This window comes from Sus scrofa, chromosome 10, assembly GCF_000003025.6.
Source record: "Sus scrofa isolate TJ Tabasco breed Duroc chromosome 10, Sscrofa11.1, whole genome shotgun sequence".
Classification (NCBI taxonomy): Eukaryota; Metazoa; Chordata; class Mammalia; order Artiodactyla; family Suidae; genus Sus; species Sus scrofa.
In genome coordinates, this window is record NC_010452.4 from 51,527,082 (window position 1) to 51,554,915 (window position 27,834).

The 27,834-nt window shown below is 39.6% G+C and overlaps 1 non-coding gene across 6 annotated transcripts in view; it reads right to left on the reverse strand.

The window, feature by feature from the left end:
• Nucleotides 1-27,834, reverse strand: part of LOC100738624 — a 117,964-nt gene that overhangs the window by 41,102 nt on the left and 49,028 nt on the right. For 4 of the 6 annotated variants that reach the window (XR_002336373.1, XR_002336374.1, XR_002336371.1 and 1 more), the window contains 4 exons: nucleotides 23,572-27,686; nucleotides 22,170-22,219; nucleotides 19,383-19,615; nucleotides 3,321-3,687 (listed from right to left, as the gene is read on the reverse strand). This is a non-coding gene — a transcript (uncharacterized LOC100738624). The remainder of the gene's footprint in view (nucleotides 1-3,320; nucleotides 3,688-19,382; nucleotides 19,616-22,169; nucleotides 22,220-23,571; nucleotides 27,687-27,834) is intronic. The other 2 variants (XR_002336375.1, XR_002336372.1) reach the window with 2 other exon arrangements.

Below are 27,834 nucleotides of genomic sequence, written 5' to 3' on the forward strand. Positions count from 1 at the left end.
TCATCCTTCTCTTGCTTAACACCCTCCAGAGTCTCCCCCATTGTTTTTAGGAAAGAGTCCCATCTCCATAACAGGTCTACTAAGATCCTTTAGGCTGAAATCACCAGCCATTATCATCGTCACCTAATACCTTAGCCCTAAGGGCAGTATTTCAGTGCCTTACAGGTAGCTTTCTTACCTTCCCTCCTCAGGGCTATCACACAGGAAGTTCCCTTTACCAAGAATACTTTTCTCATCTCTGCCTTTCCCAGCCCCATCATTCAGGTTTGAAATTTGTCATCACTTTCTCCCCAAAGCCCTCTTGAGCCTCCTAGACTAGGGGTGATGTGATCTACAGTTCCTTGCTCTTTTCTATAACTTTTCACACATTACTCTGATCACATGCTTAATTATCATTTCCCCCACCAGGCTGTGTAACTTGTTTGTCTTGCTTACTGCTGTAGGCCTCATGCAAGGCATGGGGCTGGGTACATAGGAAACACTTCATAAATATTTGATGGATGAATGGCCATCATTTTAAAGAGACCGAATGGCTCCCAGACAGGGCTGATTTTGCCATGATATGATTAAATGTATTGACCTGTCTAAATTAAGAATGTATCAATCATTCAAAGGAGCTAGTCAGTTAGGAAACAGAGAATAAGGTGAGTCACTGAGGTAGAGGCTAAAGTGCCTATCCAAGCACATCTAGGGATAAAGGAGTCTTAGCTAATGGACATCAAATATCACAGTCCCATAAGCAAGAACATCCCTTTTATGAAATGGATACATCCAACTCTTTCAGCCGGATGTTATTGACTTCCCACTTTTTTAATTCCACACTCATGTAGCAATTTTATAATTATCATTTGGCTTCCCATGTATGTCTATTTACAGAGAGAATGACAGGCAGAGTCTGAGAATCTCAGATCTCTGAGACAGTGATTTCTCACTGTGAATTAAAGAATTGGCTTTGGATTGTGGTGTGCACTGATCACGCACTGACTGGGACAGGGTCCTATCCACTCCTTGCTCTGTGGACATTTCAGTGGCTCTCACTTCACCTCTCAAGTTCCCTGGACAATAGTTGCAGGAGCAAGTCCTGAGAAGCCTACAGCAGAGGGTGGGAGGAGTTAGACCAGGGGCAGGGGTCATGCCCTGTAACTGTCAGCAGTTTTCAGCCCTCAGTGGGTTCCCAGCTAGTTCAGGATTGTTTGCCAAGGAAACACAATATACAAGCAGGCAGTTTTTGTAACATTTGGTTCAGGGAGTGACTTATGTTAATATTTTCCTCACCAACCAGAGTATTTTCTACAGAAAAAAAATGAAAGATTTTGCAAAGCAATTGGTTTTAAAGAGATCACATGAAGGTTATTAGAAATACAGGCTCTTGGATCTGACACTCCAGAGCATGGTTTTAGGTACATTTAAAATCACAGAAATGGGCGTTCCTGTCGTGGCACAGTGGTTAACAAATCCGACTAGGAACCATGAAGTTGCGGGTTCGATCCCTGGCCTTGCTCAGTGGGTTAATGATCCAGCGTTGCAGTGAGCTGTGGTGTAGGTTGCAGATGTGGCTCGGATCCTGTGTTGCTGTGGCTCTGGTGTAGGCCGGCAGCTACAGCTCCGATTCAACCCCTAGCCTGGGAACCTCCATGTGCCGCAGGAGCAGCCCTAGAAAAGACAAAAAGACGAAAAAAAAAAATATAAAATAAAAAATAAAAAAAATAAAAAATAAAAAAATCACAGAACTGGGGATTCACATTAAAAGAAAACAGATGATTGAGTTCCTGCAGTGGCTCAGTGGGTTAAGAATCGGACTGCAGTGGCTCAGGCACTGAGGAGGCAAGGCTTTGAGCCTTGGCCTTGTGCAGTGAGTTAAAGGATCTGGCATTGCCACACCTGCCACTAGGTCACAGCTGCAAAGAAAGAGCAAGCAAATGATCTTCCCTGTTGTGGGGGTGGGGGGAAAGCAGCAGAAAACCCCAAGAACACTTATTCTCATAATCACTCTGTATGAGGAGATGGTTTGACAAGTAAAATACAGTTTGTTAGATCTCCACGTAGTTGCAATATATATTTCTATATATATTCAATTTTCACAAAATGAATGCGATTAACTGCATCAATTTAGTAAAAGGACTGATGCAAGTAAGCCAGGTACAAAATTGTACAATTGATGCAGGAACCATGTACCAATGGATTCATTATCCCTCACATACCCTCTCCAGCAGCACATTAAAATGTCAGCAATTAATGCTCTGTTTCCTATAGGAAGGTACAACTCCTCATTTAGAGTTTCGTCCTTTAAAACCAAAAAGGACATGGAATAATTGGAAACAGTCTTGAAATTGTGCTATTTATGAATTTTTCTGAGAGTGGGTGTTGGTCTATGGCCTTATTTCTGTTCTTGTATCAGAGAAGGGGGTCCAGTTAAATTAATGCACAATACAAGCATGTTTAACATTAGATCATTCCTTTCATTTCTCTGGTGACTTGAGCAAAACATGAATTTCCTTTAATGAAAGTACGCATGCGGAATGCTAATGAAAACTTTGCTAATATTACAACACCTTTGAAAACAAATCTAATCATACTCTTAAGAGAAAAAAGGAGAAAGAAAAGAAAACATTTTAACCTAATCAAAAGAAAAAGTTAAAGTGACTTTCTTTAGTCTCTTGATATTTGGCACCCTGAAAATTACAGCTTAGCATTTCAAGAAGAGAAGGCAAAGGCATGAAGATGTTTTACTTGTTAATAAAAACAGAGGTAAAAGTTACTGTTACAGGAAATCTGAGAAAGCAAACAAAATGCATCAGCATTCAGTCAATATATGAGTAGTGGGATAGATGCTCATACTTTTTAATGGAGGAGGAGGTGAACACAAAGTTGCAACTCTGATTATTCATTTTTCACCTTTTGTAATTATTTTTTAACCACCTGATTCTCAATCTTCATTAAATCTTTAGAAGAGATGTGAGGTCACTGGCTGCTCTTTCCTGTAGTATGCTAGGCACGGTTACAGAACCATTCTGTCAAACACATCTGCACCCCCTGCCGACTCTGTCACCTGAATACAGAATGAATGGCACCCATGAAAGATTTGTAGGATGGATGTTAGTGATAGAAAGAACTATATTATCCAACACTCATTTTGAAGCTTAAAATAAAAAACAAAATGAACCAACAACAAAAAAACAGAGAGAGAATTCAGGATTCCCCATTGGTATGCAGGTACTTAGTGGCTGAGCTGGGATGGAAGCTCTCAGGTCCTCACTCCTACATCCCAAGCTTCCTCCAACACACATGTTTCCATCCTCCCTCATGGAAATGACACTCACCAGTGATCGCTGGACTTGAAGAGGCTGCGGCTGCTCATCAGATGTGATTTGAGGCCAATCCAGACAACCTTGGAAGACCAGCTTCCCAACTTTTCAGACAAGGGGTTGAACTTGATGTCTCTAGCTTCACTTTGATGTTTTTCTTTTTCATGGCCTATCTTGGTATGGTCTTTGCAGGCAGCGGCTTGATGTGCCATCTCATTTCCCAGCCCAAGGATTGACCTTGGGCCATAGGGGTGAAAGCACTGAGTCCTAACCACTAGACCACCAGGGAACTCCCTTCACTTTTACTTCTACATTAACCTTAAGCTGTAGTAATCCTCCATTTGAGAACAGGCCTCCATTTCTTCTCTTCTCTTTGTTATCTCTGAAACGAAAGTGAATTGGATTTATATCATAAAGGAAGCTTCTGGTCAATAGAGTTACAGAAGAACCATTTTTGCCACTATTCTTCACCAATGACTCGTTCTCCTTGGGTGGCCCCTGCCACACCTGGAAAACTTTGTTTTCAGACTGTGCATCTGAAGAGTCTGGGATGAGGCTGGGACAGCCTCTTCTACCAGGAAGCCCTTCCCGGGAGGTCCACCTGGAATGCTCCATTCTGGGCTAAGGTAAGGCCCCTGGACTGTACAGGTACCCTGAGTTCACTGTGGAGCAGACTCAAAGTGACAAGAAAACCCTTGCATGTCAACCCTTGAATTTATGAAGGTGACTTAGGACAACCAATTTAAAGTCACCTTCATCCAAACTGAAATCTCCAGAGCTAACCATGCTGGGGCCAATGAAGAGACTTTCGAAGAGAGGTATATGTTTTGAGACTCCCTCAAGGGGCTCTCCAAAGGGCCTGAAAATATCTCATTGGGAGAGGAAAGGAAGGAGCATAGAGGTTTTTTGTTTTCGTTTTTGTTTTAATTATACAGCTCAGAAGAGTAACTCTCAGACAAGAAATATCATCGCATGATTTCTGTGCTGGGCTAAATTTTGCCCCCTCTTCCTTCATCTGTTGAGGTCCTTACATCCAGGACCTCAGAATGTGACTGTATTTGGAGAGAGTGGGTCTTTAAAACATAATTAAGTTAAATGAGTTCACTAGAGAGATCCTCAGGCAATATGGCTTGGTGTCCTTATAAAAAGAAGATATTTGGACACAATCACAGAGGCAAGACCATGTGAAGACATAGGCGACAGCCACCTGCACACAAAAGAGAGAGATCACAGCCTGAAACCAACCCTGAATGAAAACTTGATCTTGGATGTCCAGCATCCAGGACTGCAAGAAAACTAATTTCTGTTGTTCAAGCCACCCAATTTATGGTAGCCATCATACACTCATGCAGTTTTTTTTTATAATAATCTTCTTTATTATAAAAATAACACGTTTTCCAATAAAGAGACAAGAAACTTCATGAGGTCAGCACCCCATCTACCTTATTCTCTGTTTTATCAACAGCACCTGCCATGGTGCCTAATATAAGCAAATATCCAAAATGTATTTATTGACTGACTACAAATTTAAAAATACAAATAAGTATTAATAAAAAAATACAAATAACAGGTAATCCCAATGACCACCAAAAACCATTATCACATAGTATCACTTTTCTAAACCTTTAAACATTCCTCAAAAACATGCTTTCTAACACCTGAAGAAACTTTAGTAGGGGGACAAACCATAATTCTTAACTATTCCTTTACTTTTAGATATTTTATCATTACAAAAAAATACCATGAAAGATACCCTTGGAAATACATCATTGTGCCCTTTCCCCAGCACAAATTTCTAAAATTGGAATGACTAAGTCACATGTATACCCATCAAGGTTTAAACGTGTATGTCGAATGCTGATTCTCACTAATTTATACTGCCCCTAGTACATTAGGAGTCTAGCTTTCAATAAAATTATTTCTAATATTAATTGAGCATTTACTGTATACTCAATTATTTCCTCATATAGATGATACATTAAATACTTTATAATCATTATATTCTTTAATTCCCTCAAAAATTCTGAGGTGATTACCACTATTATCCTATATCTCACAGATGACAAAAAAAAATGTCTTCAAGAAAATAAATGACATGCCCAAGTCCCCTTCATTAGGAAGAGGAAGAGTTAGGACACAAAGCCAGCCTGACTCTCGTAAATCCTGTCCTTCACCAATCCTGGGTATTATTGTTATACCTCTGCAAATTTGATAGGCCAAAATAGATTATTAATTAGCATTTCTGGTCATTTTGGTGTATTGCTTTTTCAGAGTGAATGGTCTGTCTCCACTGTCTTTTCTGGTATTGGTGTGCAACCCCACAGCAACTAGACGTGGAAGCTGCCACCGTACTCGTGATCCTCAAGCAAACTCCCTGAAACCTCATCTCACTCAGAATTGGAACAGACACTTCTGATCATTCCCTGCAGCCATATTTTCAGGACAGTCTTATCATTTTGTAAGTACTGCTAGTTCTTTTGGTAACATTGTAAACTATTTTGATTGAATGGTCTCCTAAGTCTTTTAAGGAAACTTGATACAACTTTACTGTTTTTAACGGGTTTGACACTATTCCCTCAAATTTCAAAAAGAAAGAAAAAGAAAGAAGAAAAGGGGGAACGCACCAACTCTTCCTTGGGCTCCCTTTACCTTTGCGTAACATTAAAAATGAGACAGTACACCTGAAACGGACACAATATGGTAAGTCAACTACAGTTCATGTTTTTAAAAAATATTATAGCAGTGTAGCCAGGAGGATGGAGCAAGGACACACAATTTGCCTGGTAGTGGTGACAAGGAGCGGGTGGAGAGAGGAGGACTCTTGTTGTTTTGGTCCTTATTTTGTGCTGCCATCAGCCATTAGCCTTACAGAGTCATTTAGCTTGGAGACAGGTTCAATGTGTGGGATGGGAAACTACATGTCAAGGAACTTAATCTAGGATAAGAGAAGCCACTAATTCACGGCAGTCACGGCAGGCTCCGATGGGGCTCTGTGCTGTTGGGTCCAAGTGCTCCGTGGGGTGGGACCAAGTCAAGGTTCCATTAATGAAGCATAGATCCCAATGGCAAAGAGACTCAATTAAACAGCAGCTTGAGACTGAAGAGTAATTAAGAGCTGCTTCCTTATTCAATGTTTTATGTTCCAAATTTAGAATTAGAATGTAGGAAAAACCCTTGAGCTCCCCCTTAACAAATGCTTTGTTTGTTTTTGCTAAAGAGTTAGGGAAAGCTTCTCTCTCTGAAACCAGGTTGATTGGCCCCTAGTTCAGAGGACTCGTGCATTAAAGTTGTGTTGATCCTTTAATAATTAAGAGCAGTCTCTGGATTGTTGACCTCCAGCCTTATGTGGCTTATCAGCAGTCACAGTCGGCAGTGTCTGTGGGAAAATCAAGCCAAAGGGAGTTGAATTGTTTAGGCGGCAGCATCATTGCCAACGTTGATGAGTCCCCTGGCAAGGCTCCTTCACCTGCTTGCGAGCTGCCATTCACAAGAGCCAGGTGGCTGCTAAAGCATACACATGGGGGTTACTCTGTGCCAGTGTTCCCCCTGGGTTGCCAGAGGAATCATGTAACGCTGGGAGCTTTAGTTTATTCTGTAACCACTATCAAATCATACAGAAATTGGAGTTGAAGCTGCTTTTCATCAAATTCCAAAGGAAGTACCATTAATATGCAGCTGTGAGCAAAAGAATATGTAGTTAATCTCTTGGAAAGGCTTTATCACAAAAAGTAGCCAATTAAGATGACCTTAAAGGAGTCGTAGAAAGCGGTTCACACTCATCATTCGCGCCTCCAAAAGAGAATTTACAAAAGAACATGGCTGACAGAATGAACACTGCCAAACGCACAGTGGGGTTTTGTTTTTGTTTTTGTTTTGTTTTTTTAATCCCACTAACCTCACTGGCAGGCCAGGCAAGGAACTGTCGCCACGGCGCCCATCGGGTGTGCACTAGTGCTTCTGCTCTTCACAGAAAGGGCTCAGGGAACCACACAGCTGCCCATGTACTCAGAGAAGGATCAGCTAAAGCCCTGCTCAAGCCCTGCTCTGGGCTCTGCAGTTGACCTGGATAAATCCAGACAACCACTTCATTTTCCCTAAGGGGATAAAAGGAGACCTGCTCAGACACTGGCTGAATGCTATAGTCCACAAATATAAATATTTTATTGGGGTCTGTGAACACAGGTGGACAGGAACACGGCACTGTTCTTTTCCAGAAGCCAGATATGGAGTAATTGGGATTTTAAAAAGAGATTAATCTAGTAAATGGGCCCAAAAGGCCAACTCATTCAAATGCCTCTCCAAAGAAAAGGTTACTATGCCCTAGATTAATATCAATTTTATCTAGCAAAGAATTTGTCAGGAAACATTATTTTTAAAAACACAATTGGTGTTATCAGTCATCTTTCCTAAGCAGAAACTGTATTTTAAGACAAAATGGAGCAGTATTTCCCTGAGAAGATACAACTTCTATAAGTTTGGATAGATTTCCATAATTGCTTGAAAATTATAAATATATCTGAGTTTAACTAGGGTAATCTTTATCCAAAATTATATCACATATAAAAACTGTGGCTAGGAGTTCCTGTCATGGCGCAGTGGCTAATGAATCCGACTAGGAACCATGAGGTTGTAGGTTCGATCCCTGCCCTTGCTCAGTGGGTTAACGATCTGGCGTTGCCGTGAGCTGTGGTGTAGGTTGCAGACGCGGCTCAGATCCTTCGTTGCTGTGGCTCTGGCGTAGGCTGATGGCTGCAGCTCCGATTCGACCCCTAGCCTGGGAACCTCCATATGCCACAGGAGCAGCCCAAGAAATGGCAAAAAGACAAAAAAAAAAAAAAAAAAAAAAAAAAAAAAAAAAAAAATCCGTGGCTAAATTCTAATTACTGAGAAAAGATAATTACATGAAAAACAAATAAAGCTAATCAAAATCTTAGCAGAACTTGCTAATCAATCACTCCACTCCTATTTGGCCACCCAGTAACCCAAGAGCTGGGGAGTAGGGAGGGTGGGGCATTAATTAAAATGACACCTCTGAGAATCCCAGAGATTAACAAAGGGATGACAACATCCATGAATAATATCTGCCAAAGTGAAATCGGAGGTAAAAGTATCGATGGCGAACACACTACTTTCTAAAATATCATGAACAAGGCTAGCCATTTCCTGATGGTTCTTTAAGATGCTTCTAGTGGAGTTCCCATCGTGGTGCAGTGGTTAATGAATCCGACTAGGAACCATGAGGTTGTGGGCTCGGTCCCTGGCCTTGCGCAGTGGGTTAAGGACCCCTCGTTGCCGTGAGCTGTGGTGTAGGTCGCGGATGTGGCTCGGATCTGGCATTGCTGTGGCTCTGGTGTAGTGGTGGCTACAGCTCCAATTAGACCCCTAGCCTGGGAACCTCCATATGCCTTAGGAGCAGCCCTAGAAAAGACAAAAAAAAAAAAAAAAAAGATGCTTCTAGCAAAGTTTATCTATTTATAGCTTCCAATTACCACTACACCACCCAAGTGGCTGAGACAAGGAAATATGATCTCAAATAGTTTTGCACTATTTCCTTTTGGGAGAAGAAATGGGCTTTAGTCCTCAAAATCAGCAACTTGGCTAGTTTCTCCTATTGACTCTTCCCCAGGCAACTTGAGATGCCCTCCCTCCACCCACAGGGAGAAATCTCAGCGCAGGATGCATGGACTTGCATTCTCAGCACTTCAACTGAACTCCCTTATCTTAAAAGTAAAAGGCTCTGAAAAGAGCTCATGAGCACACAATACAAACAAATCTTCAAAAGGAATAAACAGTGAGCAGCAAGGCAAAGAGGAGGTGAATTAGGATAAACAGTAGGAGGAGCAGATGGGAGAAAATAGTAACTGCACGTAAGAAAATTCATCATGGGTGCAGAAAAGCATCCAGGCAGTTGCCAGGCTCAGACTGGAAAGAGATTTACTGTAAGTAAAAGCACTGATCAGCAGGAAAATGATAGAAATGGAAAATTAAATAGGTCATTAAGGAAATTTAGTCACATCCATTTCCTGGCTATAAAGATTTTGTTTTTTAACACGCAGATATACCCCACTAAGATAATGTCAGAGGAGGCCTAGTGGACAGTCAAAATTTGACAATGGCCCAGGGGGAACAAACCCAGCTCCACTGCAGCATCTGTGGAGAGCTGGAACTCCCATCCCTGCCCAGGTGTAACTAGGAGCCTCCTTGCTCTGGTGTCAACGGAGACCAAATGGGAAATCTGGACTACCACTTCCCCTTGGCAGTAGCAAGTTTCCTCTTTTCCTGCCAGAACATAGTCAGAAAACTGCTGGCTAAGACAGATTTACATAAGATCCAGGGTCTCCTAACATAACATGAAATTGTCCAAATTTTAATTTAAAAAATCAATGGATACTAATAAATTAAAGAGATGTTGGAATTCTCTAACAAACATTTCAAAGCAGCCATGCTAAAAATGCCTCCAAGATCAAATGTGAACACACTTGAAACAAGTGAAAAAAAAAACAGAAAGCCTTAGCAAGAAAAGTCTCAGAGAATTAGGAGACAATAAAGAAAAACCAAATAGAAATTTTAGAACTGAAAAACACAATAACTGAAAAGAAAAGCCCAGTGGATGGATTCAATACCAAATGGAGAGGAGAGAGGAAAGAACTAGTGAACTGGAAGACATGACAATAGAAATTATTTAATCTGGACAATGGAGAAAAAACTAAAGAGAGACTCAGAACCCGAGAACTATAAGAAAATATCTTAGGAGTTCCTGTCGTGGATCAGTGGTTAACAAGCCTGACTAGCATCCATGAGGATGCAGGTTTGATCCCTGGCCTCACTCAGTGGGTTAAGGATCTGGTGTTGCTATGAGCTGTGGTGTAGATCGAAGATACAGCTCAGATCCAGTGCTGCTGTGGCTCCGGAGTAGGCCGGCAGCTACAGCTCCAATTTGACCCCTAGCCTGGGACCCTCCATATGCTGCCAGTGTGGCCCTAAAAGACCAAAGAAAAAGAAAAGAAAAAAGAAAGAAAGAAAAAAAGAAGAAAGAAAATATCTTAATATTTATGTCATTGAATCCCAAAAGGAGAAGAGTCTTCTTACTTTATCCTCATATTTCAAAACTATTTTAACTAGAGTTCCTTCACCTTTTCATATAAATGTGGGCATAATCTTATGTAGGTTTGTTACGTATGTTTGCAAAAAACTCACTGGAATTTTGATAGGCCATATATTAAATCTATATATTAATTTGGGGAGAATTGACACCTTCCAATCCATGAACATGATATATCTCCCCATTTACACTTTGATTTCTTTCTTCAATGTTGTGTAGTCTTTTTTGTACAGGTCCTCTACATATCTTGTTAACTTCATACCTAAGTATTTATTTTTTTGAGTGACTATGAATGGTACCATATTTTTAACTTAGATATCCATGTGCTCAGTCTACCTGATTTCAGAACATACTATACAGATATAGTATTCAAAACTGTATGATATTGGTGAAGGAATAAACACATAGAACAATGGAACAGAATACAGAACCCTGAAACATATCCTCACAAATAATGTCCAATTTATTTCTGACAAATGTGCAAAAGCAATTCAATGGAGAAAAGATAACTTTTTCAACAAATGGTACTGGAGCAACTGGACATAAACAGGCAAAGAAAAGAAAAACTTCAGTCTGTCTCACATTTTATACAAAAATTAGCTAAAAATGCATCACAAATTTAAATGTAAATTTATAAAACTTTTAGAAAAAAAGTTGAGAAATTCTTCAGGATCTAGGCAGAATTCTTAGACTTGACATCAAAAGCGCTATCCATAAGTAAAAATTCATAAACTGGAATGCATAAAAAATTATAAACTTTACTCTGTGAAAGTAAATCAAGAGAATCAAAAAACTAGCCATAGACTGGAGGAAAATATTTGCAAACTACATATTAGATGGAGGACTAATATCTAGACTATATAAAGAACTCTAAAAATTGTTCAACAATAAAAAGAATTAAAAATAGAGTAAGAACATGGGCCAAAGACATGAAGAGATAACTCACTGAATAAGATATAAAGATGGCAAATAAGCCTATGAAAAGATATTTAACATCATTTCCCATTAGAGAAATGCAAATTAAAACCATAATGAGATACCCCTATATACATGTCATAATGGCTAAAGTAGAAAATAATGACAACACTAAATGCTGCCAAGAAAGCTGAGAAACTGGATCACTCATACATTATTGATGGGAATGTAAAATGGTACAGCCGTTCTAGAAAATTTTGGTAGTTCCTTAAAAAAAAAAAAATGCAACAACCAAAACAACCTAACAATCACATTTCTACGTATTTATTCCAGAGAATAGAATACTTACCTTTACACCAAAACCTATACAAAAATGTTTATAGTATATTTATTTGTAATAGCCCAAAGCTTGGAAATGGGTGAATGGTAATGATACATCCATACCATGGCAATAAAAAGGAATAGATTGTGAACACATGCAACCACCTGGATGGATCTCCAGAGAATTACTTTGAGTGAAAAAAAGCCTATCCCAACAGGTTAGAGACTGCATGATTCCATTTATATAACATTCTTGAAATGGATAAAAATATAGAAATGAAGATTAGATTAGTTGTTTCCAGGGATTAAAAAGAGAATGAGCAGGAAGGAAGTGGATGTGGTTATAAATGAGCAACATAAGGGAGCCTGCTGGTGAAGGAAATGCTTTGCATCTTCACTGTATCAATGTCAATATCCTGTTGTAATACTGTTTTATAGTTTTGTAAGATGTTGCCATTGCGTAGAGCTGCATACAGGGCACATGGGATCTCTCTGTAGTACTTATAAGTGCATGTGAATCTACAACTACCGCAAGATAATTTTTTTTTTGGTCTTTTTGTCTTTTTGCCTTTTCTAGGGCCGCTCCCGCGGCATATAGAGGTCCCCAGGCTAGGGGTCGAATCGGAGCTGTAGCCGCTGGCCTACACCAGAGCCACAGCAACGCAGGATCCAAGCCACATCTGCAACCTATACCCCAGCTCACAGCAACGCCAGATCCTTAACGCACTGAGCAAGGCCAGGGATCGAACCCGCAACCTCATGGTTCCTAGTCAGATTCGTTAACCGCTGAGCCACAGCGGGAACTCCTAAAAATTTTAATTATAAAAAAATCTGAATATATTCTTTCCCCATGGGAAAATAAGGAGAAAGAATCAATGCAATCCATTCCGATGAAAGAAACATTGAAATGAATTTTTCTGTAATATAAAATCATTTCAGTATTCCAGAGCAAATTTTCTAAGTTGGTCATTGCAACAAAATTATGTTCATTAATACAATTAATTAAAGTGCTTGCGGTGGTCCCCTACAGTATCTATCTTGTGTAAAACTCCATTTTCAATCTTGGCATATGGTTGGTGTGTTCAATATTTGTTCACCTTTGTTAGTGAATTAATGTTTGAACTGCAATGGGAACCTAAGGATGGAGCCCTCTGTAAGCACAGTGATCCCTGATTGTTTCTTGCTTATGTGATAGAGTGATATGGTAGATTTCTTCCTGGTCACTCTGATCATCATCAGCTGGATACCAGATGCTCAATGAGAAGGAAGAAGCAGAGACAGGCACATGTCTCTCATAGGATGTGAGCCTGGTTGATGTATTGGAGGTTATGGCCATAAAGATCAGAAGGAAGGGATAGATAGACCCAAAACTGGGCAGAAAACAGAAAAGACTTAAGAAAAGGCAGAAGAGTAGCTTACATGAAGTTACAACTAGAAATAGAATTAAGAAGGTCAACCTGTGGTGAAAAAAAAGCAAATTTTCTTCAATGCCTTTTCATTCTAGTTTGCATAACCCCCTTACTTCCACTGACTGATGTATTCAGTCAAGAGGCAATTATTGAATTCTATATGCAAGGAAGGCTATGTGAGGAAAAGCTATAAGTGTGAAGAGAATATCTCTTCCCTTGAAGAATTTATAACCTAGTGAGAATGAGAGAAATATGAAAACAGGAATGTCAGAACAAGACATAATACCAATTGACCCAAATACCAACTGAAGACCCAAATACCAATTGAAATGTAAGCAGTGTGTTCTGAGAGCTCAAGGGAATAAATAGCCCACCACTCATTGCCCACCTTATAGATGACCCACTTCTTCCCAAGGGTCTGAGTCGCCCACTCTGACTTGCTTTTCTCTAACACAGCCTACCTCAGGATTTTAGGGTTACCCAGATAAATTAACACCAGCAAAGGTATTAATGCCTGATTCTGGCTTAACCTATGATTCCTCTGGATAACTTAAATGGAAACAGACAAATCAAATCTTCAGTCACTGCATAATTGCATCACACATGGAAGGGGAAAGGAACGGGGTGTTTGAGGATTGGAGGGGTTCTTGACCACCCTGAACCACCACCATACAGGGAGCTGCCCCCAAATCACCTTGTCCCTGAGAGGAAAGTTCTGGGTAAAGTTTAGTTCCCTAGAACAGACTCTGAATTTAATGCTGTTGTTGCACAAATATTATTAAATTAACTCTAGCTAAAAACCAGAACATATTCATTTGTCATTAGCTTGAGCCGATTGTATAATGTGACTCATTAATCTTTTTCACTGAACTAATCTTAGGTTGCAAAATAATTCCATCTCTTGGATATCAGTCCAATATTTAGGCTGTAACTAGAGCTCTAAAGACTTCCTTGATTGTGATGAGCTCTTTCCTTGCTGACATCAATTGCTACATAAGCCGTAAGATCAACACATAGCAACAGACTTGGGGCACATCTGAAAATAACACATAGGTCAAGTGCATTTATTGAATACATAATATGTGCCGCCCATGCTTACATCTCTCATTTCATTTAGCTCATACTAACTAGCTTCTGAGATAGACATTCAAGCTCCACTTTAGAGGTTCAGAAATACAAATTCAGAGAGGTTAAATGACTTTTCCAAGGTTACACCACTGGGAAGCAGTGAAGCCAGGATTTAATTCCAGGTCCATCTGATATCAAAGCTTATTACTTTCCTTCACATCCCATTCCATGTGCAACTTGGAGCCAGAAGGACTAAATAACTATTTGTCGTATTCACTGTTCAAGATGGAACAGAAATATATGCCTTACATTTCAAAAGCTGGAAAGCTTTTCCTAAATAATAATGACTGTGAGACATGGGGATATGTAACCACAGGCTGTCTCTGAGATATTATTAGACTAGATTGGATAACTGACTGTAAGTCCTGTCTAAAAGCAGGGGCTGAGTTAGAACAGCATGCTTCTAAAGTTCATGTCTCATATCCACCTAACTATCTCGACTGACTATTGAAGACTCTAAAATCGTTAGGGTGGTACTCACTAAAATTAACTTCTATATGTTCCCAATGGCTCAAATTAATCAAAAACATAGAAGTCATAATGAGTGTCATCCACAGCAAGTCCTTAAGACTTGGTCAAGCTAAGGTCACCAAACCTCTTTCTGCCTTCAAAGTGAAGAAAAAACACATGGGGTGGGGGTCATTACCAATACTTACTGTCTGGAAAAAGGAAGAATGGCTATCAAGGCATTCTCTCTGACAACTTCCAGCCACTCACAATCAAAACAAACAAACAAACAAACAAAAAATGATAAGGAGCTCCCTCATGGCACAGAGGATTAAGGATCCAGCCTTGACACTGCAGTGGCTCAGGTGACTGCTGTGGTGCAGGTTTGATCCCTGGCCCAGGATCTTCTACATGCCATGAACATGGGCGAAAAAAAAAAAATGGTATTTTGTCCATGGCTACAATTTTCTCCATGCTCCATCCACTATGGCCTTCATACTCATTCCCTTAGTTTGAGCATCAAGTCATAAATATAACTTCATAGTATTTCATTGTGCATTTAGTCACATGTTATAATAATTCCTTAGTTTTAAACAATATATCATTTTCACCATTAAGAAAGACAATAAGGTTTAATAGCAAAAGCCATATGCCCCAAACCGCAATGTGTCTCTTTTCTACAAGTATGAGCAGATGGCTACAGGCCTACTAGGATGATTCAGACTTAATACATGATGGTGAATCATTTCCTTAGATGAGCAGAAGGGGTTCCAACTTGAACCTAAGCTGTCATCATCCTAGGATTCAGATTTTCTTGTCATATCTGGAAAGGCCCAGCGATGGAACACCAAAGGTCCGTGGCAGCAAGACTGAAGAGATTAGTAATCAAGCACACAGGCTTGGTTCAAGGTCAGGGCCCCACACCTGGCTGGACAACTGGAGAGAAAAGAGATGTTGAGCTCAGTGGCATCACTCAGCACATCCAGCTACCCATTTCATGCAGACAGGTGTTTGCTGAGAGCCCAAGATGGCTCTCTTCTGGCCAGGTAAGAAGGTTACATGATGTTTAGAGACAGAAAATAGTCTCCCCACTTTAACAGAAAATATAGCAGGGCTTTTATGCATCTACCACAGCATCTTTGACACAGGAGAATATCAGCTGCTGCCCATGCTGAAAGGCAGCATGACCCTGGACTGGACATGGTCCTGAGTTACCTCCCTAGCATCTTGGTGGATCTCAGAGAGCCGGCATCAAGTCACCATGGAGGATGCCCAGAAGCAGAGGGGGAGATGTCAAGCTCTGTAAGGAACTTATGAGGACCATGCTTGGAAATCCTCCAAGATGCCCCTGGGGGTTTCCTGAGATATTTAAGCTAAGAAATTAGGGATCTTATAATACTTGATGTGTACAGGGAAGAGGAACATCACTGGCTACTGATATTATCACCTTCATTTTAACCACTTAGGTTGCCTAGGAAACCTAGATTACAACATGCTGTGCTAAAACCTGGGATAATGGAAAAATACAACTTCACCCAGACCTTGGAGAAAGGGGAAGGCTGTAGGGAGCATGACCAGCTGTGAGTTCAAGAATTAGTTATTCCAGTAGCTTCTCAGCATGAGCTAAGTCACATTAAACAATTAGCGGTGTTTTGTTTCCCCTTTACCAAAAAACAAAATTTCAACTGTATGTTAGACGGTATTGGATTTGTTTTCATTTTTTGTCAAAATACCATATTCCCCTCAAAAGATCTTATGAACCATTCTCCTTCCTATTGCCATTCTAGAAATGTCACCAAAATGAATGGTGCAATGTTTGGTGTATATATCTCTATCTTCATATCTCATAAACATCTCAGACAGAATGCATCTAAGCAGATCTCATTATCTTTTTATAAAACTCTACTCCTCCCCCTGCAGCTTCTATCCCAGTAAGTGACCTTTCTATATATGTCGGTTACCAATTAAAAATCTAATTCCAGATGGAATACCTACCCTCCCTCTAAATGAATTTAAAATACAGCTATAAATTCAATTAAAATATTGGAAACCCCAATATTATAAAGATAAAAATTCAATCAAAATTTAATCTCTCATTTCAATGAAGTTCCAATAAAATTCAACCAATATGCTGATGAAACCTGACAAGCTGATTCTAAAATTCAAAGGAAAAGGAAAATGTGGAATAATCACCAAGAAAACTTTAGGAAAAAGGAAATGAGGGAAGACTTGACCTACTATATAGCAAAACCATACTATCAGGCTGAAGTCCTCACAGTTGTGTGATGGAAACACAAGAATAAACAAATGGAGTTCAGAAACAGGTCCATCCATATAGATGAAGAAGACAGATTGATGGGAAAAGGATGGACTGACTCTTGAGTAAACAGTATTGATACAACTGGTGAGCTTTTTTAAAAGATTAATAATTTATAAGTGACTATTTGCCCAAATTATACAAGTCAACAAATTCCAGATGGATTAGAGATGTAACTATAAATACATAAAGACAGAACATGGATAAAACTTGAAAACGTTATGCTAAGTGCAAGAAGGCAGTCACAAAAGACCACATCTCATGTAACCCCATTTATATGTGTCCAGAACAGGCAAAACTATAGAAACCAAAACTGGTTGCCTAGGGTGAGGAGGTAAGGGCATGTTGAAGGGAAATGGGAAGTTACCACAATGGGTATGGGGTTTTTTTTTGGGGGGGGGCTGATGAAAATATTCTAAAGTTGATTGTGGTGAAGGTTGCACAATTCTGTGAATATACTACAAAGTATTGGAGAACCAAGAACTGATTTAAATAGGAGAATGATATGATACATGATATATATCTCAATAAAGCTATTAAAAATAGATAAAGCTGGAGTTCCTGTTGTGGCTCAGTGGTAACAAGACCGACTAGTATCATGAGGATGTGGATTCAATCCCTAGCCCTGCTCAGTGGGTTAAGGCTCTGGCGTTGCCATGGTCTGTGTTGTAGGTCACAGATGCAGCTCAGATCCTGAGTTGCTATGGCATAGGCCAGCAGCTGCAGCTCTGATTCAATCCCTAGCCTGGGAATTTCCTCACCTTCTCCCCAAAAGAATGCAGATAAATATCTGCCAATAGGAACAAATGTATGGAGAAAGAATCATAGATAATACAAGTACATTAAAATATGGAATAATAAAATAAATGCTGATGGAAGCAGAGATGAATAATAAAATGAATGCTGTCGGAAGGACTATTAGGTTCATTTCAACAAAAGCACTAAGTACACAAATAATATCTTAGGAAAGAGAATTTAACATGCATGCATTTGTAACTAATTCATAAGTATTCCTTTGTGCTCATCTCATCCCAGGGTAGGTAAAAACCATTCACAGGAAAGATGCCCTGTTGCTATAGTGGTGACTTTGGGGGTCACTGAAGAATAGCAGTGACAGAAAGGGAAAGAGAACCCAAGGTTCTCTGACCCATGTACTGCTCACCTCATGGTCAGTAGGCAACTGTCTTGAGTAACAGTGGTGGTTACCATGTGGATACCCGTAACTTATATCCTGCTTGAAAGAATAACTCAGGCCAATGTGTCAAAAGTCCACAAGGAAGGAGTTCCCGTCGTGGCGCAGTGGTTAACGAATCCGACTAGGAACCATGAGGTTGCAGGTTCGCTCCCTGCCCTTGCTCAGTGGGTTAATGATCCGGCGTTGCTGTGAGCTGTGGTGTAGGTTGCAGACGTGGCTCGGATCCCGCGTTGCTGTGGCTCTGGCGTAGGCTGGTGGCTACAGCTCCGATTCAACCCCTAGCCTGGGAACCTCCATATGCCGCGAGAGCGGCCCAAGAAATGGCAAAAAGACAAAAAAAAAAAAAAAAAAAAAAGTCCACAAGGAAATATAGAATATTAACAACAATGGTTATTTGATATTATCATAAATATACATAGTTAAATATATTTAATACATAATAAAAAACATTTTTCAATAGAATGAAGGTAAAAGAGATTTACCATTCATTGAGCATCAACTATGTCCTGGATACTTCATGGTCATAATTTCATTGACTATACATATCAATATTGCAGTTTCATCAACCCACCTTACAGACAAGGAGACTGAAGACCAGATAAATGAGTCACAGAAGTCAAAAAGGCAGAGACAGAAAAAGAACTTAGGTCAATCTGGCTCTAGAATTCATGGTCTTTTCATGCCACGGCATCACTTCCCTAGGTCAGGCCTGATTTTCCCACTGAATAGACATACTTAATGATATCAGTCTACTTATAGGCTACTACGCTAAAACCACTCACTGGGGTCCATCTGATAGAATCCTTGGTTGAAAAGAGGGAAGAGAATAGACGTGGCAGTTTGATGCTATGTACCCCTTACAACACCACTAGGAAGCTCATGCAATTATTTCTCATTACCTGGCTTTCTTTTCTGAGGTGCAGTTTTTATGAGTAACAAAAATATCCTCATAAAGAAATACCTTGAAGTGAGTAATTACTGAAACAACATATGCCTTAGAAGCCATATCTTAGGGCACTGGGCAGGACATGCATCCTCTTGCAGAGGGCCCTCAAAAACCTCCTTCATAAGGCCCAGATGTTAAAATAAAGGAGTTCCGAGACAGCTCCAGCCTAATAATCTGTTTTAAAGCTCATGACCACCCTGCAAATTAATGATATTATCCTCATCTTAGAGATGAGGAAAGAGAGGCTCAGGGAAGCAGAACAGCGCAAGGTCTGATGTCAGAAATGCTCTTACTTACCAGTGAGGGAGACAAGGCACCTGCCTCAGCTTGGGTCCATCCTATGACATCTGCAACTCTTGTGCTGCTGATGGATGTGCCACTAGTAGGGTCTGACAGTTGGAGGATAAGCATTGATTAGATTTGCCTTACAGGAAGAGGTATGTGTCTGTTGACTTGGAAGGAAGGCAGATGGTAAGGAGAATGGATGATGATGATGGCGTGAGTAGAGTCTGTCATTTTCCAAATGGTTGCTGCCAAGAAGAGAAAAGCAGCTGATGAAAATCATGTGTTTCAAAGTAAGGAGACTGAGAAATACTTCTTTTGTTTTAAAGACATTGTTTGTCTTATTTGCAAGGGAAAAATCACTTTTTCAGAAAGAATAATTCCAAGAGGCACTGTGTAATAAGCCACATTTTATAGTTAAGTAGCTTACAAGGTCAGTAAAAGACAAAAGAAACAAGATTCACAAATGTCTTATTCAAAACAAAAGTTATTCAAAGGCACAGAATTATAGTAAGATACGATAGTGCAAACTATGTTGATCCTGCAATTTTGGCAAAAAAAAAAAAATTAAGACTAGCAAAACAGTAAAAAGGAAAAGAGAAGATTTCAAAATATTAACACTGAGAGCTCCCTTCCAAATGACCCAAGTGAAGATGACCCCACAGTTAAGCTCAAAATTATCAAGCCCCTGGGAGTTCCCCGGTGGTCTAGCAGTTAGGACTCTGCGCTTTCACCACTGAGGCCAGGGTTCAATGGCCTGGGAACCAAGGTCCCAAATCAGACCTCTGCACGCTGCCGCCAAAACAAACAAATAAGACTCAGCCACATTTGCAGAGATTCTAATGAGACTTTTAGTTCCCTAATCCTGATCATGAGCAGAGAAACAAGGGCTACCAGACATGAGAAAATTCTCTAATGTGGGAGACAGAAATCAGAAAAAAACGGGGCGGGGGGGAGAAAAAAGCAATCTGGAGGAAACTGAAGCAATGCAAGGAGAGGAATGCTTTAAAAACAACTGTAACTAGGGAGTTCCCATTGTGGTGCAGCAGAAATGAATCCAACTAGTATCCATGAGGATGTCGTCTGATCCCCTCCCTCGCTCAGTGGATTAAAGATCCAGCATTGCCATGAGCTGTGGTGTTGGTTGCAGATGTGGCTTGGATCCCGCATGGCTGTGGTTGTGGGCTGGCAGCTGCAGGTCCAATTCAACCCCTAGCCTGGGAACTTCCATATGCTGTGGGTGTGGCCCTAAAAAGAAAAACAAAAAACAAAAAACCTGTAGCTAGTATCCTCAGAGGCACAAGAAAAGTATTGTATTCCAGAAGCAAGAACAGAGTCCTCCCAAAAAGAGCATTCAGAAAACAAAGTGTTCTTAAAATTTTAATATAAGAGAAGACCCAGAAAATTGGGGGGAAAGATAAATGGAAGGACAGTTAAAGAAAGAAGAAAATTTAAAAACAAAGTCAGGAAGTCTGACATCAGAATTATCAGATTACCAGAAAGAATTGAGAAAACAGAGGAGAAGAAATCATAAGCAAAATATCCTAGAACTAAAAGACATCAGTTTCCCAATTAAAAGGCCCACTAAGTACCCAAGAGAGTGGAAGGATCAGAGCTACTGTAAAGCACATCAATTCAGAATACATAGACACCTCAGACCTCAGAGATAGTGATTTGGTTCCAGGCCAATAAAGCAAGTCACTTGAAATTTTTGGTTTCCCAGTGCATCTAAAAGTTACATTACCCAATACTGTAGTCTAATAAATGTGCAATAAATTTATGTCTAAAAAAAGTATACATAACTTAATTTAAAAATACTTTATTGCTAAAAAATTTTATCATCTGAGACTTCAATGAGTTGTAGTCTTCTTGTGATAGCAACATTAAAGATCACTGATCACAGATCACCATAACAAATACAGTAGTAATGAAAAAATTGAAATATCACAAGAATTACCAAAATGTGACATGAGAGAAGAAGTGAGCAAAGGCTGTGCAAAAAATGACACTGAGAGACTTGCTCGACACAAGGTTGCCAGAAACCTTCTATTTGTGTTTTGCAAAGCGCAATACATTGAAGCACAATAAAATGAAGTATGCCTGCACTGAGGACAAAGAAAATATCCCGCAAGTTAGAGAGAGGGAGTAAAATGGCCACATTCAAAGTGTGAGGATTCAGAATGGTTTTGTACTTCCCAAGACCAACACTGGAATCCAGAATACAATAAAAATAATGCCTTCAAAATCCCAAAGGAAAATTACTTCTAACTTAGAATTCAATACTCAGCCATAAATTATTGCTAAGGTAAGATGAGAACACTTTTAGAAATGTAAGGTCTCAAAAACTTTGTTTTTCTGCACACTTTCTGAGGTAATAATTGAAGGGGAAGGAATATATAAGATGTAGGTAAGAGGTGACTCAAAACAGGAGAAAAGGGGGAATTTTTAAGGTGATAGTGAAAAGAAAGTCATAATGATAACTGGGCATTGCGTATACAGATGAATGAAATAGTGTGATTCGAGAGGTGGACATGCCAATGGCTACGATACTGATTCCCTCTGCTATAACATCTAAGAGAAACATAAAGACCAAGATATGAGTTCAGAAGGCCCACTCAGGCTTGGAATTAGACCAAAAGAAATCTAAAGATGATCACTGTCCAGCCAACCTAGAAAGATATCTAGGCTCAAAAATACATAAATAAGAACCGATAGAATTAGGGGAAACTGTAGGGAGGAGGGATAAATTAGGAGCAAAGGAATAACACATATACACTATGATATATAAAAATAGATAATTACCAAGAACCTACTGTTAGCAGAGGGAAATCTCCTCAATAGTATGTAATAACCTGTATGAGAAAAGAGAGTGAATATATGTATATTTATAACTGTTTCACTTTACCATACACCTGAAGCTAATACAACATTGTTAAGTCAACTATACTCCAATAATTAAAAAAAAAAACAACCTGATAGATTAGCTGTTCTGATTGACTTTGTAGAAAATTTTACTACAAGTCCATCAGAAGAAATGGAAATAATTAAAAATAAATACAAAGAAAACTCAGCAAATGAAAAAACAGGCATCCTCTAATTTTATGAAAAAATATAAAGGAAGGAAGGAAAAATAACCATATACACAGACAGATGTGCTCAGTTAAAAAGAATATTAGAATCATCTTCATACTAATTTAACCAAAATTGTAGTAGAACTATATTGGAAAAATAAGAAAAGAGCAACAAAACGATGGTAGAATAAAGAGGTAACTATATCTTTCATGATAAGAATTTAACAGGTAATGCCTAAAATGGACAAACTGGAGTTTCTCAGTGGCCTAGCAGTTAAGGATTCAGCATTGTCACTGCTGCGGCTCAGGTTTGATCCCTTGTGATTGTCATGGGCATGGCCAAAAAAATAAATAAATAAAATAGACAAATCAAGAGATAGCGATATATTCATAGTTTTTAGAGCTTTGGAGATATGAAAAGCCCAGAGGAGCTTTAAAAGAATTAAAAGTTGTTCCCTCTGGGGACCAGAGGAAGTAAGATGGGGTGAGTCAGGAAACAGTTAAATTTTGTAATAAATCTTTTACTACTCTTCTCCATTTAAACTTCATGCATGTAAAGCTTTGATTTAAAATCTTAATTTAAAAATGTAAATAAAAGAAAAATGCTGAACTTTCAGTATAAACAGGTAGGCTCTCAAGCGATTAATTTGAATATTAAAAAGAGAATGTGATATTATTTGAACCCCTACCTGGGGTTCTAGTTACACCTGAAATAACCCAGTTCTTTTCACTTTAAATATTTCCACTTGCATTTCTGTGGCACTTTAATCTTTTAAAATTGTTTATGGAGTCAGTGATCCAATCTTCTCCAGGATCCAGAATTTCATCCACAGGCAGAACAGGATCTCTTACTTGCTGACATTATTTCTCTGAAACACAGCACTATAGCCCTGATCACCCTCTCCCAGGACAGAAGACTCTTCACTGTATATGTAACCTGCACTGCCTGGAATAATCAAAGCCCCTCAGAATTGTACAGTACTTTACAGTTCTCATAGTGTGTTCTCATATTTTTATTTGATCCTGCAACTCCTCTGAAAGGTAGGCCAGACAGAAGCTCAGAAAGTTTAAGTGACTTCCCAAAGGTCACTCAGCTGGTAACAGCAAAACCACAAATAGATCTGTCCACCTACCGTGCTGTACAGCAGTCTTGTTTTCACTTTCCATAAAGTTTAATAAGATCCAATTGCTGGCAGCCAAATGACCAGATGGTGGAAAAAGAAAGAGGGTGTGAATGAATTTACTTCTTAAAAGTCAAGTCACTATGTCCAGACCCAGACTTAGAACAAACTGCCCTCTGCTCAGATCGACCCCAGAACCTGTCTTACAAACAGCACGAATTTGGAGTCTTAGGACTTTTCCACATTCAAGGTTCTCTTTAAAAATCAGAAATGTCCCTGAAAAAGAGAGTAAGTACCTTATCTCTTGTCCTTAGGCAGACTGGTGGGCAGCCAGCTGAAAATAAGCCTGAGATAGTAGAAGATGGTTAAGGGAGGAAGAAAGAGGCACTGATTTATCCTAATTCCATATTGTTCCCAGGGTTAACCTTGGCCGTCCTAGCCAGAATTATTTTAAAAGACTTCTTTAGCAGGAATGTCGTGAGAGGCCAACTCTGGTTTTGTGACTATATAGAGTGATTGGACAACAACAACAACCGCCAAAACCCCAAAGCCCCCAGGCAGTTTAAGTCACTTAGAAATATTTAGGATGAACTGCCATTACAAGTGTTAACTTGAGTGTCAATTTAAAAGCAGTTGGATGTTTCATCTCATTCATCAGGAACAAGATTTTTCTCCCTATTTTTAGCAAAAATTGCAAGCTGGGCTCATGCAGCCTCTGCTAAACAGAATACAAACCAGGATTTCTTGCATCTCCTCAGTGTGTGGGGAGCATGACAAGGCTCAGAGAAAGGGACAGAACACAAAACAAGCCGTGATTCTCACTTGCAGATAACTAAACAAGTCCAACTGAACCCTGGCTTCTGAACTGGTTAATAGTACTCTACATTTTTTTTTAATTTTTAATGAGTATTACATATACATTTAAATGTATGGCCTATTAGAATCCTTTTGTGCTAGCACTATGTATACTGAGTAGCAAATTCCATGCTGATTTAAATATAAAGGATAATTGTAAGATACCTCAACCACGGATTTTGCTATTCTTCACATATTTTAAAGGCATAATACACAGAGGTTACATAACTGCCTTTACGGAAAGCCCTGAATTCAGAGCTGTTTTCGAAGCCTGTTTGCAGCCGAGTGTTTACTAAATCAAGCACTAAAAACTAGATTTACACTGGTTGTTCGAAGCTGAAAGCCAGCTGCAGCTGCCATTAGAGCAATTCAATTTCTTTTTTATAAAGCACAAGTAAGGCTCAATTTACTAAAGTTTTATTTCCTTTTTATGCATCCCATATGCTAGGGGAAAAAATTAAGTTTATGAGATTAAAAATGAGTTTTATGCTAAATGTTTACAAAGTTTCAGCTGGTTGCATTTGCAAGCCCTCCAACCCACCAAATTCAGCTTCTGGGTTTTCTTTTTTTTTCTTTTCTTTTCTTTTCCATTCCACCATTCCAACAAAAGAAGGTCTTTGTGTTTGTAAAATTGCCCATGGCCCCTTCTCTGGTCTTATCTACTCTGCCTTCCTCTTTAACATCATAGGATTGTATCACAGCTAAGATAGACAAATAAGTTCCTCCCCAATGTTAAAGTCATTAGAAGGAATGTTCTAGTAGGGACTCCACTGCTTTTTTAAATGGTTCCTTTTTTCCCTCCATTCCCTGTCTTGATTTAGCTTGTCTGGTGATGTTTTTCATCTCTGCGATCTTCTCTGAAAAAGCAATATAACATTTACATGATAGGAAGAAACATCTAGATGGCTAACTGCTGCTGAATTTGGAAAAGAGCGCATTTCATCACCTAATTACAAATTATAGTAGCCTAGAAAAGGATGAGTGTTGCACTTCTTTGCTCCAAAATTAATGGGCACAGAAAACTATTTTTTTAAACTGTGCATCTATTATTCAGAAGACCCCCTGATAGCCATTATAATAGATTTCACTATGCAAACTCTTCCTTCTTCTTGGAAATACTTTGGCCTTTCTTAGGATTGTCTTTTTAAATTCCTCCAGTTCAGATGAAGCTCCTGGAGAACCTGTCATCTTTAGAAACAGTCATTGAAAAAGGGTAGAAAAATACAAAAAGATAAAAAGACTTCTGGACATAAGGCCTGTGAAGTCATCCAAATCATCTATGGAATGAATCCATTTCCATTTGGTAACTCATTCTGCCCCCACTCACCTGTCAAAAAGTCAAGTTCTGAGCTTTCCTAGCAGCAGTAGGAGACTCTAGAGTCTTAAAGTATGAGATTGGGAAAAGGGAAGAGAAAAAAATCAATATGGAGACATCAGAGTAGATGACAGACGGCAAGGGTCCTGCGAGAACAAGTTGTCAGGCTGGTTAGGGGAGCTCACGTCCATCCAAGCATGTCACAGAAGGTTCCATAAAGGGTTTTCAGCTGGGCAGAGCTCATGGAACCTCCAGCACTGAGATTCTTGAGCGAAGAAAAGAAAGGAAGGTTATCTCCCACACTTTGTCCTACATGAGGGAAGAGTTGACATGGACTAACTTAAGCCAGAAACATGAGCTAGGGGTCAGTAGACTGGTACTCTCTAGGGGTGTGAATTAAATAATCTCATCCTAACAGGCAACTTTTGGCAAATAGGATGGCTTATGTGACAAAGAATGAGAACATCAACCACATAGAAATGAACAGTCCTCACATAAGGCTCAAAATTGAAAGATGCCTACAGTACACACTTCAGTCTCAACCTGCAGCCTATAGTAACAAAGATGGAGCACAGGGGAGGTGACCTTGGGCCCTTGGTTGAAAGTGCTTCTAGCAGAAAAAGTGAGCACCTGGGACTTGGCCAGGAGAGGGACTTGAAGGCTGGGGTTTCCTTGGTTTTACAGGAAAAGGCTTAGACCATACATTGCTTTTTATTAGCATGTTAACTGTCCCCCACACTGTTTTAATTGTACCCCCTTCAAACTATTACAGCTTAGAAAATGAGGGTCACACCAACAAACCATCAACAATACCCTTGATTTTGGGATCCTCACTCTCAGAGGAGACAGGGCATGTAGTTATGATACCAACAGAAACAGTCATGATGTAATTGGTAACGTGTTACCCACGATTCAGCAGAAAGTTGTGGAGACAGAGGGACCCACATAGGCAGGAGTGGTCAGAGAAGTTTCTCCAGAAGGGATGAGCCTTGAAGGATATCCAGGATTTGGAAAGGAGATCAGAGGTAATTCAGACCTAAGGAAGGATATAAGATCTAGCATTTGGTGGAAGTATGAGAATAGAACATTTATAGAAAGGGGGACAGCAGTGAGGAAGCTGATGGGGCACAGGGCTAGGAGAGTTGCAGAAGATAACATATGAAAAAGGGATTGGACTCAGGACTTGGAGGATTGTCAACAACAGACTGAAGAGTAGTAACAACCCTTTGAAGGTTATGAGAAGAAAAATGGAAAAGCACCTTAGAGACAGTGCCCTGGTGATAGGGCAGCAGGCTAGAGTGGAAGGGAATGAAGAGAGATCACTGAGGGCACAGCAATAATGATCCAAGCATGACATAATGAAGCACAAGTGGGAAATTGGAAGCCACAGGGAGAAATAAGTCGGGGTATTTACTCTCCCCACATCCCACCCCATGCCATCTCACACCTCACCACGGTTCAGTAATGGCTGCATTTCTCTAGGAACTGGTGGACAGTCCCACTTCATTCCATACAGCTTTCTCTGGATTCCCATACATGTGGATTCCATCTAAGACTAGGGATGGTAAGAGCACCCCAATGGTGTTAGCACGTGGAAGCTTCCCCATCCCTTTATAGTTTCCTTAATTATATCTCCATGGCTCTCTCTCTCTCTCTTTTTTTTTTTTTTCCATGGGCCATTTGTACCTCTGCAGATCCTGACAGATGTGAGCACCAAAAACATTTTGAAATAAAAGCCAAGAAGTCATGAATTGGACTAGAAGAAAGAGGAAAGCTGATGAAAACACTTTTGAGTGTGGGGACTGAGAAAACTTAGCATAGAAATACAGAGCAGTGATTAGGAATAAAGACTTTTAGAACAATATTACCTGGGGAAGCTTGGTTCCTCCACTTTGCAGTTGGGTGATGTCATTTTGGGGGTGTATAGCTTCACATCACTAGGCCCAAGTTCCTTCATCTATAAAATAAAGATAATTTTTTAAGGATTGAATGAGTTAATACATATAAAGTGTTTAGAATGGTGCTAAGCTTCATGTACTTGCTGCATAAATGTTTCTTATTATCACAGGAATTCACATGGAAAATATTGATTATGGACTAAACCT